This window comes from Protopterus annectens, chromosome 6.part0, assembly GCF_019279795.1.
Source record: "Protopterus annectens isolate FY-2018-M chromosome 6.part0, PAN1.0, whole genome shotgun sequence".
Classification (NCBI taxonomy): domain Eukaryota; kingdom Metazoa; phylum Chordata; order Ceratodontiformes; family Protopteridae; genus Protopterus; species Protopterus annectens.
The window spans coordinates 422,134,265-422,148,990 of record NC_056737.1 but is presented as its reverse complement, the minus strand read 5'-3'; the positions used below and the strand labels follow the sequence as shown (position 1 = coordinate 422,148,990).

The following is a 14,726-nucleotide window of genomic DNA, read 5'->3' as shown; positions in this document are numbered from 1 at the left end:
CAAAAGTCCTGGCATCCTAGACTCTGACTACTTCCCTGACCCAATCGACTCCAACTCTCTTGGTGCATGATGGCTCTCTGAACTGAAGCATTAGTGCCATATCCGAGAGTTGACATCAGCTCCAAAGTTTTCAGAGCTGCCTTGGAGCTTCGGTGTTGGATTGGTTGGCTCCGACTTCCCCTTCGGATCCAAGGGTTCTAGGACTGAGGGGGGTTGTCTGATCCAAGATGTTTGGCTCCAGTGATATTGCCCTCTGTGTCTCCTGGGCCCTCAGCTTTTGAGGTGGTGGAGAGGGTATTGTCTCTACTAAGATTGGCTTCAACTCCTCCCCCTTCAGATCCATGCGCCCAACCTCCTTTGGATCCTGTGTTTGAGTTTTCTCATCCTACACCTCAGGGGCAACCAGCCCAGATGACCTTCCAAGCTGGTTCTATCATTAACTTCCTAACTCTTCTGACACTTCCCCAGAGCATCCCACTGAGGAGATCCTTCGGAAGAAGTCATGCAAGAAGGAGGCACCTGCATTCCCCACAGGAATCCCTCACAGAAGAGACAGATTTTCATGAAGGGGAAGGGTCCCTGAGATCTCCACCTGAAGATGTTTTGTTCAGGGACATATCAGAAGTCATTCACCAAAAAGGCGGTTGGTCTGTCCAAAACCCTTCTCAGGAGGAGTCCCTGTTCTTAGAAATTGGGGGTCACCTCACTTGCGGATGAGCTTATAGACCTGGTCTCCCACAGAGCAAGGAAGGAACTGGACTCTGTAGAACCGATTCTTAAGCACCCAAACAAGATTATTAGTGCCTCGTCAGACAGGTTACATTGGACAAAGGGTGTTCCTGTAGGTGCCATGGTCATTGCGGCAGCAACTAAAAAGCTGGCTGAATAGAGCTCCTCTGTCCATCCCCCTAACAGGGAGACTGGGGCATTGGGACAGGTTTGAGAAGCAAACCTTCAATCAGGAACCTTCACTTACTTTCACTGAATGATTTTATGCATTTCATGAGGCTACGGAGGGACTTAATCAAGGAAATTGCTAACTCTTCCCCCAGTGTCTATGTCCATAGAGGAACAGAAGTCCTTCTCCTCATGACTGGCTACCCTACAATCCATTACTAATGCATCCATGAGGTTAATCTCACATGCAGCTAAAGGTTATTCATGGGCTGCCGGTTCAGGCATAGCCATTTGGAGACATGCCTGAATGTGGTTGTGTGGTTTTACGGAGCCCTTTAAGGTGTCATTCATCAATGCTCTCTTTTGGATCTTCCTTATTTGGGCCAGCAGATACTCTCCCGCAGTGAGAAAGATAGAAAGGCTCTGTCTGCAGTGGGAATCCACTTTTTTACCCTGCAAAGAACCTTTTCCAGGAATCAACGCAGTGTTAAGAAAGCATGGTTCAGAAAATCCCAAGGGCCTTTCCAAGAATTGTGTGGAGTTTTTTCCCCCAGAGGCAGAAGGGAAAATAACTATAATAGGAGATGCCGCCCTCATAGCAGAGCGGGTCTGCAGAACCAAGGTTCTCAAGATTCTTTCTTAGGCCTTTTCACTGCTCCTGAAAAGTTACCCGACTGTCCCTCTCCTTGCACTCAGAAGCCTGGACAGCCATTGCACAAGATTCTTGGATGCAAATGATCATATCCAGAGGATATTTCATTCCCGTTTCCCAAGTTCCTTCACCAAAGAGAAATTCTCCCCAATGTTCCACCCAGTCAGAGGGAACAAGCATCTCTAGAAGTTCAAAAGCTGCTGGACAAAAGAGTCATCCAGGAGGTCTCCCCACCAAGGAGGATCCAGAATTTAGTCAAGGTTCTTTATAGTGCCAGAGAAAACGGGGGACCTGAGACCCATTTTGGATCTCAGTTATTTCAACCAGTTTGTAAAGAATTTGAAGTTCCAGATGGTCACGGTTCAGTCCATTCTGCTCTCCTACATCAGGATGACTGGACATGCTCTCCAGATCTTCAGGATGCGTACTAGCATATAAAAATAAACAGACACTTGCAAATATATGTACACTTCTGGCTGGGAGGCAGTCATTATCAGTTCTGCCCTTTGATTTCACCACAGCCCCCAGAGTTTTCAAATGCATGGCAGTGGTAGCAGCTCATCTAAGACTGCATGGATTCAGAGTGTTTACATATTTGGATGACTGGCTCCTAACTGCACTGACCAAGCATCTTTTGAAAAAAGCCAGAGATTACCTTCTACTTTTACCTTAGTCTCTGGGGATTATAATAAATCTGGTAAAAGTCCCAACCTGAACCAGTTCAAGCCTTGGAGTTTATATGGGCTCATCTAGACACAATCAGTTGCCTAGCTCGTCTGCCTCAAAACAGAATTCTTACTCTGAGCATGCATGTCAGTCAGATTCTGTGTCATGCAGCACCCCCAGCAAGATTAATACTCAGAGCCCTAGGGTCGATGACTGTTGCAGTAACTTTACTACCCATTGCTCATCTTCATAGCAGAACTCTTCAATGGGTTCTGACAGTGCAATGGTCTTTTCATCAACAATCTCTTTGACAACCAATAAAATTATTTCAGGTTTGCTGAAAATCTGTACTGTGGTGGATACATTCCAAAGAGATTTATCAAGGCCACCTATTTGTCCTTCCTCCCCGAAGGTCACGTTGACCACTGATGCCTCCCGGTAAGGGTGGGGGGACATTACTTGAGACAGATATTTCAAGGTACGTGGTCCCAAGATGAGAGCAGTTTGTATATAAGTGTTCTAGAGATAAGAGTGGTGCTTTTAGTGTTGCAAGCCCTTCAGAGCTTTCTTCCACAAGAAACTGTTGCTGTTCAGACAGACAACATGTCAGTAGTCTGGTACATCAACACACTGGGGGAAACAGATCTTACCATCTATGCCAAAAAGCAGTGACAGTTTGGCAGTGGGCCATCTCCTCCAGCCGCTTTCTTGTAGAGATGCACGTATTGGGGACATCCAACATATTAGCAGACAAGCTCAGCAGGACCATCCTGACTCCTCACGAGTGGTTTTTCAATAAGTCAGTGGTAAAGATGATTTTCCGCAAATGGTGTCAACTATGCTGCGATCTGTTTGCCTCTCCCCTCAACAACAAATGCAGCAGGTTTTTTGCCCTAATTCCCCCTCAGGGTCATTCACAGAGAGATGCTCTAGTCCAAGCTTGGCCCTCTGGTCTCCTTTATGCTTAACCTCCCCTACCCATAATACCCAATTTTCTTCAGAAAGCCAGTCGGTTGAAGAGCAGAGTAATCCTCATTGCATCCTTCTGGCCTCAGCAGATATGGGTTCCCTTTTCTGTGGTCTCACCTGTACATCCACCTCAGACATTGGATCCCACTCCAGATGATCTGTCACATCCTGCAGGAATGACTCATCTAAACATAACAGGCCTCAAACTGACCACTTGGTTTCTCCAATTCCAATGAAGGCTAGATATTCCAGACTTTACCCTAAAGTTCATCCTATCCTTTCTTCTTCCCACAAACCTTCAACCAGAAAGATTTATAAGAGCAAATGGAAAAGATTTTCTTTGTGAGTGCATCTAAGAGACTTGGGTCCTTTTGCTGCTCCATTCCTAGCTATTTTAGATTTTCTTGCCTCTATTTTTCAAATCAGAACAAGTTTCTTTACCATTAAAGTACAGTTAGCAGCCATCTCCAACTACCACATCGGTGATGAGGCTTCTCATTTACCTTCACCTAAGTTGGGTAAGGCCTTCCTAAAAGGTGCATTTTGCTTAGACCTCCAGTTCGAGATGACATTCCACCTTGGAATCTCACTTTGGTACATCCTCCATTTGAGCCCTCAGCTAAAGTAGACCTTAAGTTTGTATCTTGGAAAACTGTCGCTTTGGTGACAATCACTTCATTTCGATGAGTTTCAGAACTCCAAGCTCTCTGCAAAATCACCATATCTAATTTTTCGCAAGGATAGGGTTACCCTGTACACTAATCCTTCCTTTCTACCTAAAATGGCCTCTGACTCTGAATCAAACATCAATCAAGTCATTAATCTACCAGTTTTCTTTCCAAATTTTGAAAATAAAGGAGAATATGTCCATCTCTTAGATATACATAGACAACATTGTTTTACCTACATAGAACAAAGGAGTTTACAAAAACAGATGAGTTGTTTGTCTCCTTTTCTAACACCAAGATGGGAAAGCCAGTTTCAAAGATTACTCTAGCAAAATGGATTACAGATTGTATTTCTTATATTTATTCCTTAAAAGGCCTAACCTTGCCAAAACAACTAAAGCACATTTCAATGAGGTCGAAGGTTATCTCAGCTGCTTTTTTGGGCCAGAGCTTCCATTGATGACATTTGTGCAGCTGCCACTTGAGCTAATGTTGTTACCTTTTCTTCTCGTTACAAATTGGACATAGTCTGCAGGAGCAGACCATCATTGTATTCTGCGGTGATCCGGAATATCCTTCTTTGAGGGCCACCCAAGGTAATTGTAGCAGGGGACTCTGTCCCATTCATTGAGGAACAAATGAAAATGACAACCTCAGATATAAAAGTTAAGCACTCACCATAACCTTCCATCTATGTTGTTCATTTTCAGTCGTCTTCAGCTTCCCTCCCACCTTTCCCCTATCCATGTCTTTAGGAGAGACCTAACAGAATTATTAGGACCCATAGCTCCTGTTTGAGCATTATTGTGATATTGTGTAATGGCAGCAAACTCAATCTGAGGTAATACAGTGGTCAGGGGTATTATGGGTAAGGGAAGAGCTTGAGAGTCATATTCTAGGATCTGAAGAAAGTGCCCGAGGGTCAGATCTGAACCCATTTGTTGAGGAAGAATGAAAATGGTCAACACAGATGGAAAGTTATGGTGAGTACATAACTTTTATTTCAATATGAGGTTCTTGGAAAATATACTTATATGTAAAAATTTAATCCGATTTGATCTTTTCCTTTGATTGTCCATTAATAGTGTTAAAGCCATAGGAGAATTAATAAAAAATGAAAATGTATCATTATTTTAACCTTCAAGAATAAACTTTGTGCTATATCTCCATACATTTTTGAATAGTAAATAATATTTTTTCATGCAGTTTAAGAATATTATGTACATTTTGATAAAATTAATTTGATTAACTCTCTCTCTCTATATATATATATATATATATATATATATATAGGGAAAACCATTAGAAAACTGAAAGAGAGACTTTCTAAACACGTTAGTGACATTAGACTTAAAGATACTAAGAATCCGTTAGTGAGACATATTGGAGCCAACCCGAATCATGATTTTGTTTTTAGAGTTTTGAAGGTTTATGTGTCTAAAAGAGGGGGTGACATCAATAATAGGCTTGAACAAGAGGAAATGTATTGGATTGGCAAGCTTCAAGCACATTTGAAACCTGGGTTAAATGCGGCATTTCCCATTCAGCCTGCATTAAGGCAAAGGAGACTGAGAAGGCGTGTCTGCTATGATGCGGATGGGTGTGATCATACTAACTGATATGCCATTGGTACAGAGCCTTTTAAAAAAAGTTTGGGCGCCTTTTAGAAAATGGATCTGAAGAAGGGTTGATGTTTTAACCTGAAAGCGCTTATCCGTTGTCTTTCGTTTTTTTGTTTTTTATTGGATTCTCAGCCTAATAAATGAAAAAAGTGTTTTTTTACTATTTTTTTGTTCCCTATGGATTGATTCTTTATGAAATAGATGTGAGGCATTTTATACTGTGGAAAAGGATTTTTCGTATCTATCTGTGGTGAAGTCTATCCTTTGGCCGTTGCCACAGGAGCCTCATTTAATCTGGTTGCATTTTACGTGCTGTTGGCTGGTTTTTGGTTATTTTATTACAGCACACTCCTACTTAGATTCTGGATTTTTGTGCTTGGTTTCATTTATATATATATATATATATATATATATATATATATATATATATATATAGACGACGAAATTCCCAACCTAGTAATATAAGGATTGTCTAGACAGACTGTCCTTGCGCTATCACGCCAAAAAGGAATTAAATTTAGTAAAGAAATTTTAATATAGTCTGAGGTATGTATTTGAGACCTTAACCATTTTTATATTTGTGTGTGTGTGTGTATATATATATATTTATATATATATGTGTGTATATGCATATATATATATATATATATATATATAGAGAGAGAGAGAGAGAGATGCACAAACATGTACCTACACCTATATACAGCTGTAAACCAACACATTTCCCACTTCTTTTCAGATCATCTACAGTCTCATTTTGTTTTTAATTTGTTTTTCTCTAAAAGTGTAAGCATGTTAATATTAAATGTGAGTAAATTATAACTACTTAGAATATTAGTGTGATCATCAAATGTTTTAAAGTAAAGAATATTTAAACTTAAATTAGTCAACTCTATATTTTCCTGTTTCTCTTCCCTCCTTCCCCTCTCTTTCATTTTCATATCCCAAATATATTTTTTCCCTTCTTTTCTTGTGTAACTAAGGAGGTTTACAGTTGTTGTCCTAATATAGAAATATTTAATTTGTGTCATTAACTGTTAGAAAACTTAACATCTTTATATATGAATTATTAATATATGTCAAACAATAAAGCCAACTCTTCCTCTACATTATTCATTGTAGAATATTCATATTAATGCATTTAAATAATTCAATAAATTAAGTAATAGTTATACTTGTAGATGTTCCTATTGTACCAAATAATATTGACAACAATCTTCAGTCTCAGATTTTTATATTCCTTTAATAAACAGAGAGTAATTTCTCTTTCAAACTCTTGTGATTAACTTATCACCAGTTTAAGCTTAGATCAATGTTCAAGAAGTATTTCAAGATATTTTAAAAAATAATTCTGCAGATTTTCTTTTATTTCAAGAAAGTTAAATTACTTTTTACATACTCCATCTCACCCCTCTATATGAAGCCAGGATGTTAATGTAATCAAGCACCTGCATATAAACAGTAGGAAAACTCAAGTTCCCTCCTCCTTCCCCAACCACATTCCCCTCTCTACTGTCCCATTACCACACAAACTATCAACCAAACCCCAGAACAAAGCAGCAACATGTCAGCATGTCATACTTCATGTAAATTCAAAAGTAAGCTCCTCTTCATCTCCAGAAGCTACAGTGCCATGTCCCAGCATGAAGCAGTCCGTCATCAAGAGAAGACCAAAACAGTAGGCACAAGCCAAACCCAATAAGAAATGGAGATGAATCTTCAAGTGTGTAAAAATAATGAGAAGAAGCCGATGAAAAAACAATTAATGTGAAGTTGTTCAATCTCGCCGTTTATTCTTACACATGGGTTCGGAGCTGAGCCTTCGGCTCCGAGTCAACCGCTTTCCTAGCTAAAGATCTCAGAGTAGCTCAAGGCCAGTCTCCTCTCCCATGATGCTCTCTGTCCTACCCCAGGTCTAGTTTGCCGCTGCAACTGATCGCAAGGTCGTCAGAGAGTTCGGGCCAGTAGAATTTTCTTAAGTTTTTGACAAACTTTATGCTACATTTCTTTAGGTAATTGAAGTAGTTTGTTGTATTTTCTAGTTATTATAACTTTTAGGTGAGTTAGCCTTTAGAATCCTTTAAAATTAAGATCCCTTTGTTTGTTACAGAGCGGTTGCTCTTAGGGCTTGGCCGTTTTTTGGTTACCCCTATCCTTTATACACACATATATATATATATATATATATATATATATATATATATATATATGTATATATATATAGTGTTCTAGTTAGATAGGTGTGTTTGCTAGTTAGAACATACATTTATATTCCTTAGTTGTACAGGGATTGAGCAACTTAGAACTTTGATATTTACTGCGTGCATTGTTGTTAGTGCAGTAACCATGTTTTAGGTTAGAGTTACTGTATTTTTCTGAGTAAATTGAAGGTTGTTTAGGGATCTGACAACTTCTACAGCGTACTTGCGTATTCTGTTTTTGCTATAACGTGGCTGATCATAGGGAGAAGCAAAAATCTGGCTTCAAGAAGTGTCCAAAATGCAGGCAGAAGATATCCATTACGGACGCACATGTAAATTGTGTTTATTGTTTGGGGCCTGTTCACCTCCAGGAGGATTTCTCTATCTTCCACTCCTTCAGCAGTAGGGTTTTATTAGAGAGGAGAAGGAAGCTGGTAGAAAGAGACTTGTTGAAGCCAGATTTTCAAGAGACCTTGGATAAGGCTGACCAGACCTCCAAGTCCTCGAAGGGGTCGAAGTCTTTGAAGGCGTCCTCGGAGCCCAGGTCATTGGCTCCAAGCCTTCCTGTGAAGGTGCGGTCGCAAGCTCTGCAGTCTTTGGAGCCGTGCACCGAGCAGGTGTTTCAGAGCAGGTCCCCGGTCTTGGAACTGGTCTCCAAAACTCTGAAGTCACCCATCCTTCAATCGGTGGCATCTTCAGTTCCTTTGACCCGTTCTTCGAGGACCCTTTCTGATGTGGATGTGGACCGGGTGGTGCAGAGGCTTCTGGAGAACCCGGCACTGGCTAAATTGCTATCGGCTTCGACTCAACATGGTTCAACGCCTGAAATCGTCCTACTTGCTGTGACTACTCATCCTCTGAGCCAAGCAGGGCCTTCGGAGCCAGAGGAGGATGATCTGATGGTTGTGGAGCCCTCTGAGCCACGGCCTGTTCCAGTGCCTTCGGCTCCATCAACCCTGACTACTTTAGTTCCACTGGAAGAATCTCTGAGCTGACACTCTCTCGTCTGTTACGGGGGGGGGGGTTGAACCGATGCATCAGTTCCAACCCTTCCTCTCGGGGCTTCTGTGCGGATAAGCTCGGCTCCGTCCTCTGGTTCGGAGCCCACTGTCTTGGCGCCGGGGAAGTTCCCGTCTTCTTGTGCCTTGGACAACATGAGGAGGGTTATGTCATCTAAGACACACACATCATCAGGTCCTTCCTCTTCCTCCCCTAAAGTGCCACGTTCTGCCTCTAAATCGTAGGTCCCTGTGAAGCGTCGAGACCCGGAGCCTCAGGTAACCCCATTGGGTGGCCCTTGCTCTACTGAGACCTCACCAGAAGCCTCCACTGATGAGGTTCCCAGGAAGAGATTATGCAAGAGGAGGCATTTAGATTCCCCTCAGGAATCTTTGACATCAGACACCGACTTAGAGGAATCAGAAGGGTCTCCACAGTCCTCATCAGAGGATGTCTCCTTTGCAGATATCCTGGAAGTCCTAAAGCAGAGGGGTGACTGGCAGTCCGTTAGCCCTACTGAGGATGAGTCGGTGCTCCTGAAGGCCTTTGGGTCTCAACCTTCCACCTCCTGGTTGACTCCGCCCTTCGATGGGTTGATCTAATTGGTTGCTCGAAGGGCGTGGGAGTCTCCTGATTCTATGGAACCGGTCCCTCGGAGGCCCAGCAAATTTATCACCCCCCCAAGACAAGATGTTCTTCACTAAGGAAGTCCCCGTTGATGCCATGGTGGTGGTGGTGGCTGCCAAGAAAGAGATGTCAGAAACCTCTTCCACTGTCCATCCTCCTAATAGGGATTCTAGGACGATGGACAGATATGGGAAACGCATCTTTAGTTCTGCGACATTTGCCATTGCGATCGCTTAACTATTTGACTTATTTCACCCGTCTTCAAAGAGATCTCCTGAAAGAGTTTGGAGATACTCTGCAGGGTCATACAGGTGGAGCTGTCTCTGACAACTTAATACTTTTAACTCCATTGTGAACTCGTCCATGCGGCTCATTTCCTATGCATCCGATGGTTCAAGTCGGGCAACGGGTTCAGTGATAGCTCTTCAGAGACCATCCTGGATGGGCTTATGCTCCTTTCAGAAGCCTTCAAGTCTTCCTTTGTCAACACCCCATTTGATGGCTCTTCTCTGTTTGGGCCCAAAGTCAAGGAGACTCTCACTAGGTGTGAGCAGGAGGAAAAGAATCTATCTGCCGTAGGAATCCATTTTTCCACCCCCTACCAGACCATACCCCAAAGGGCAGAAAGGTGGAAAAATGTGGTTCCGAAAATCCCAAGGAGCTTTCCAGAACACTTGTAGTGAACCCCCCCCTCCAGGGGCAGAGGAGGGGACAATAATGGAAGACGCCGCCCTGGTGGCAGAGGGAGTACGCAGAACCAGGGCGACAGGGATCAGTTCCTTGGTAAGCCCTATCAGAGCCCCTGAAAGGAGACCCGACTGTCCTACTCTGGAGGCAGTCTGGGTCACTTGGTTTTGTATCCAGATGCCTGGCTAGGAATTACAACAGATTCTTGGGTACAAAGCATCATTACCAGAGGATACATCATCCCATTTTTAGAAAATCCACCTGTTGGCATAAAAATCCCAGATGTTCCACCCAATCCTAGGGATCAAGCAGCCATAGAAATACAGAAGCTACAGGAAAAGTCATCCAGCCAGTCCCAGCAGACGAGATAGGATCCGGAACTTACTCCAGATTCTTTTTAGTTTCAAAAAAGACAGGAGACTGGAGGCCCATCTTGGATCTCAGCAGACTCAACATATTTGTAAAGAAAGAGAAGTTCCGGATGGTCATGCTTCAGTCTATTCTCCCATTCCTCAGAGTGTGCGATTGGATGTGTTCTATAGATCTCAAGGATGCGTACTACCACATCAAAATGGCCAGGCCATCCAGAGATCATCTGTGTTTCCGTCTGGGAGCGAGTCACTACCAATTCCGAGCACTGCCCTTTGGACTCGCAACAGCCCCCAGAGTGTTTACCAAATGCATGGCAGTGGTTACGGCTCACTTGAGGCGTCTAGGATTCCGAGTGTTTCCGTATCTGGATGACTGGCTCCATACCGCCACCTCCAGTCATCAACTAATTCTGTCCAGGGATCATACTCTCAATCTCTGCTCTCAGTTAGGCGTCACTATCAATTTTGAAAAATTTGCGTTGTCACCATCGTGGCGTATTTCCTTTATCGAAGCAGAACTAGATGCTACCACCACCACAGTAAGATTGCCCCTGGACAGAATAGCCACTCTCCGAAAACAGGTCTCGGACATTCTGCAGAGAAGAAAGGTACCGGCCCATCAAGTACTGAAATTCCTCTGCACCATGGCAGCTACGCTCATAGCAGTTCCTTTGGGACGTATGCACATGAGAATTCTTCAATGGTTACTATTCACCCAGTGGTCATACCAACAACTTCTCATGTCATTCTTAATCATGATTACGGACTTTTGCAAGAAAGATCTTCACTGGTGGTTGACCAGCCAACAAGTTACAGTGGGTCGACCATTTGTTCTCCCCTCACCATCAGCCATCGTGACCACGAATGCCTCTCTGATAGGGTGGAGAAGGGCCTTTTCAGGGAAGAACAGCCCAAGGCACCTGGTCGGAGACAGAGTCATAGTTGTACATCAATGTTCTGGAGCTGAGAGTGGTGCTTTTGGTGTTGCAGCACTTCCACGACTCTCTGCCTCTAGGGACGATTGCAATACAGATGGACAAAATGTCGGTAGTCTGGTACATCAACAAGCAAGGGGGAACCAAGACTTATCCCCTGTGTCGAGAGGCCTTGAGAATTTGGCAGTGGGCTGTGTCCATCGGGCGCATTCTGAGCAACGCATATCCCGGGGAAATCCAACGTGATAGCGGACAAATTGAGCAGAGCCATTCTGCTACCACACGAGTGGTGTCTCAGAAATGAAGTTACAGAGAAGATTTTCCTCAGATGAGGCCAGCCTTGCTGCGACCTGTTTGCATCCCCTGTGAATGCCAAATACAGAAGCTACTTTGCCCTGAATCCCCACCCAGGGGACAGCCCAAGGGACTCGTTCGTATACGATTGGCCCCCGGGAGTCCTGTATGCCTTTCCACCTATACCCCTGATTCGAAGTTCTTGCATAATGCCAAAACATTTGGAAGGACTATAATTTTAATAGCCCCTCTTTGGCCTCGTCAGATTTGGTTCCCATTCCTCCAATTCTATCAACTGGAGGAACCTTGGAATCTGGACCGAGTTCCAGACCTACTGACACATTCATCAGGGCCCCTCCATCCCTCCCTTCGTTCCCTCAGACTGACAGCTTGGCTGCTCCAATTCCCTACCTAGCCAGGTCACACGATTTTTCTTCTGAGGTACAGCACATTCTTGTATCTTCGCATAAGACTTCCACCAGAAAGTTGTATGCTAGTAAATGGAAGCGGTTTTCTTTTTGGGCCTCTCAGAATAACATTGATTCTTTTGTTGCCCCGCTTGCTAATTTCCTGGAATTCCTCTCTAAGCTTTTTCACGAAGGTGCTGTGGCTGCCATCTCGAATTTTCACCTCGGAACTGAAGGTTCTAACTTAATGTCTCACAGATTATGTCGGGCCTTCCTTAAGGGCACCCTTCATCTTAGGCCTCCTGATAGACAGCCCTTTACTCCCTGGAATCTAAATTTTATGCTGTCCCATGTTATTCTTCCCCCTTTTGAACCCACATCATCCTGTCAGTTGAAGTTTCTTTCCTGGAAGACTATTTACTTGGTGGACATTACTTCAGCATGCAGGGTATCTGAGCTTCAAGCCCTTTCTGTCAAACCACCATATTTGGTGTTCCATCCAGACAGGGTATCTCTGAGGACTAATCTTTCATTTTTGCCAAAAGTGTGTTCTGAGAGCAATCTGAACCAGACTATTGAACTTCCTACCTTTTTCAGTAATCACTCTAATCAGTTGGAATACATGTTGCATAAACTTGATTTCCACAGACAATTGAGATTCTGTTTGGACTGGACAAAGGAATTTAGAAGATATGACCAACTGTTTGTATCTTATGGTGACACCAAGAAAGGATTACCCATTTCTAAAGTTACCCTTTCCAAGTGGTTAGCTGACTGCATCAAATTTATCTACTGTTCAGCGAACTAAACATTAGAACATGGTGTGAAGGCTCATTCAACTAGAGCTGTCTCCACGTCTTCAACTTATATGGCTCGTTTATCTTTGGACACACTATATGTGCAGCTGCCACTTGGTCTAGGTCTCATACCTTTATCACTCATTACAAAGTGGACAGGGCTTCCAGGGATTGGGCTTCCTTTGGTTCCACTATCTTCAGGAATATACTCCAGTGAGCCACCCAAGATTAGGGTGCTTGGGACGCTACCCATGTGTAAGAATAAATGGCGAGATTGAACAACTTCACATAACGAAGTTATGTACTTACCACAACGTTCGATGTGAGTTGTTCATCTCACCTTTATTCTTACATTCCCACCCACCTTCCCCCTCCAGGGTCTCGAAGAACGGGTAGACTTGGGGTCTGGTAGTCTTGTTCTGGGATTTCTTACTCTGGCTGGAGTATTTGGTGAGTTATACTTGCTCATGTTGAGTTCAGCAAACTAGATGTGGGGTGGGGCAGAGAGCATCATGGGATAGGGGCCTGGTGTCAAGCTACTCTGAGATCTTTAGCTAGTAAAGCGGCCGTCTCAGAGCCGATGGCTCGGCTCCAAACCTATGTGTAAGAATAAAGGCGAGATGAACTCACGTGGAATGTTATGGTAAGTACATAACTTCTTTTTTTGCACATATGTAGCCGTGCTCCACAGCCCTCTCCACACATAAAATCCAACTGATCCTAAAATACAGCTCATTCAAGCCACTTCATATCCATCGCTCATAACTATGATCACAGTCCACAACACACACTGGTAAAAGGGAAAATATTTCTAAGAGCTAAACATCACAGCATTATTTGTTCATAAATGCAAGCTTCCCATGTAACCCCCTGCCTTCATGAGTGATATGCTCAAGCACTATTATCACTAAAGCCTAAATAAACGTTCAAAAAATATTTCAGAGGCATATTAACAGAATAATATAACAGTTTTGCAGTTTAATCTGTTGTACAAAGAAGGCCGAGGTCTGCCTTGTATGCATTGCCCCTCTGCTTGACAAGAAACCAGGATGTTGAGGCACGTAGGAAGATATACGTGAACAGGGGGAAATACAGACCTCCTTTACTTTCCTTTAATACGATCTTTTTCCCTTTACCCTGTCATTGTACTAATTACTAAGTCCCAAGTAACAGCAGCAATTATCGATCAGAACACCAGTGGATCTTATTTTATCCAATTTAAATGTAAAGTGCCCTCCATCCCTAGGAAAATCTTTGCCATGTTCACCCACAAATCATCCAGTCACCAAGAAACAACCTAATCTTTAGGCATAAGCCAATAGTGGAAAGGAAGAGAGCAGAGAAAATTCAAGTATAAGAGATGAGATGACAGGAGACACAAGAAAAAAATATAATCATTTCACACACACACACACACACACACACACATATATATATATATATATATATATATATATATATATATATATATATATATATATATATATATAAAATCAGGGTCTATATTAGATCACCAAATGCTTAAAAAAGCAAATGGTGATTAATTGCCTCTATATAAGCGAAAGCTTACAATGTCGAACTGTCAGAAGGGAAAAAAAATCGCTGTTCCAACAAAAACAAAATAAAAAATAAAACACTTTAAACATTACATTAAGCACACCCCCCTACTTAAATATACCAACTCGGAGACCACACTACAGTGCTGAAAACGGCAAAGTAACAAAGCGGCCAAGCGAATTCTTTCCCATGGAAAGAATTCGCTTAAAGGCTACTTCGATATTTTGCAGTTTCAGTCTTTTAAGTTCGACCAAGACGCATTCGAAAGAATGCATCTTCAGTCTTCTAATAGGAACCCTACAACCATGCTTCATAGTATCACGCCTCGTACATAAAATAAACTTGTTTCCCAAAATATCTCTTTCACATAATTCCAA

The 14,726-nt window shown here is 42.7% G+C and overlaps 1 protein-coding gene across 5 annotated transcripts in view; it reads left to right on the top strand.

The window, feature by feature from the left end:
• MTA1 (metastasis associated 1) overlaps nt 1–14,726 on the top strand; it is a 3,368,231-nt gene that overhangs the window by 3,333,806 nt on the left and 19,699 nt on the right. The gene's annotated exons all lie outside the window — the stretch shown is intronic.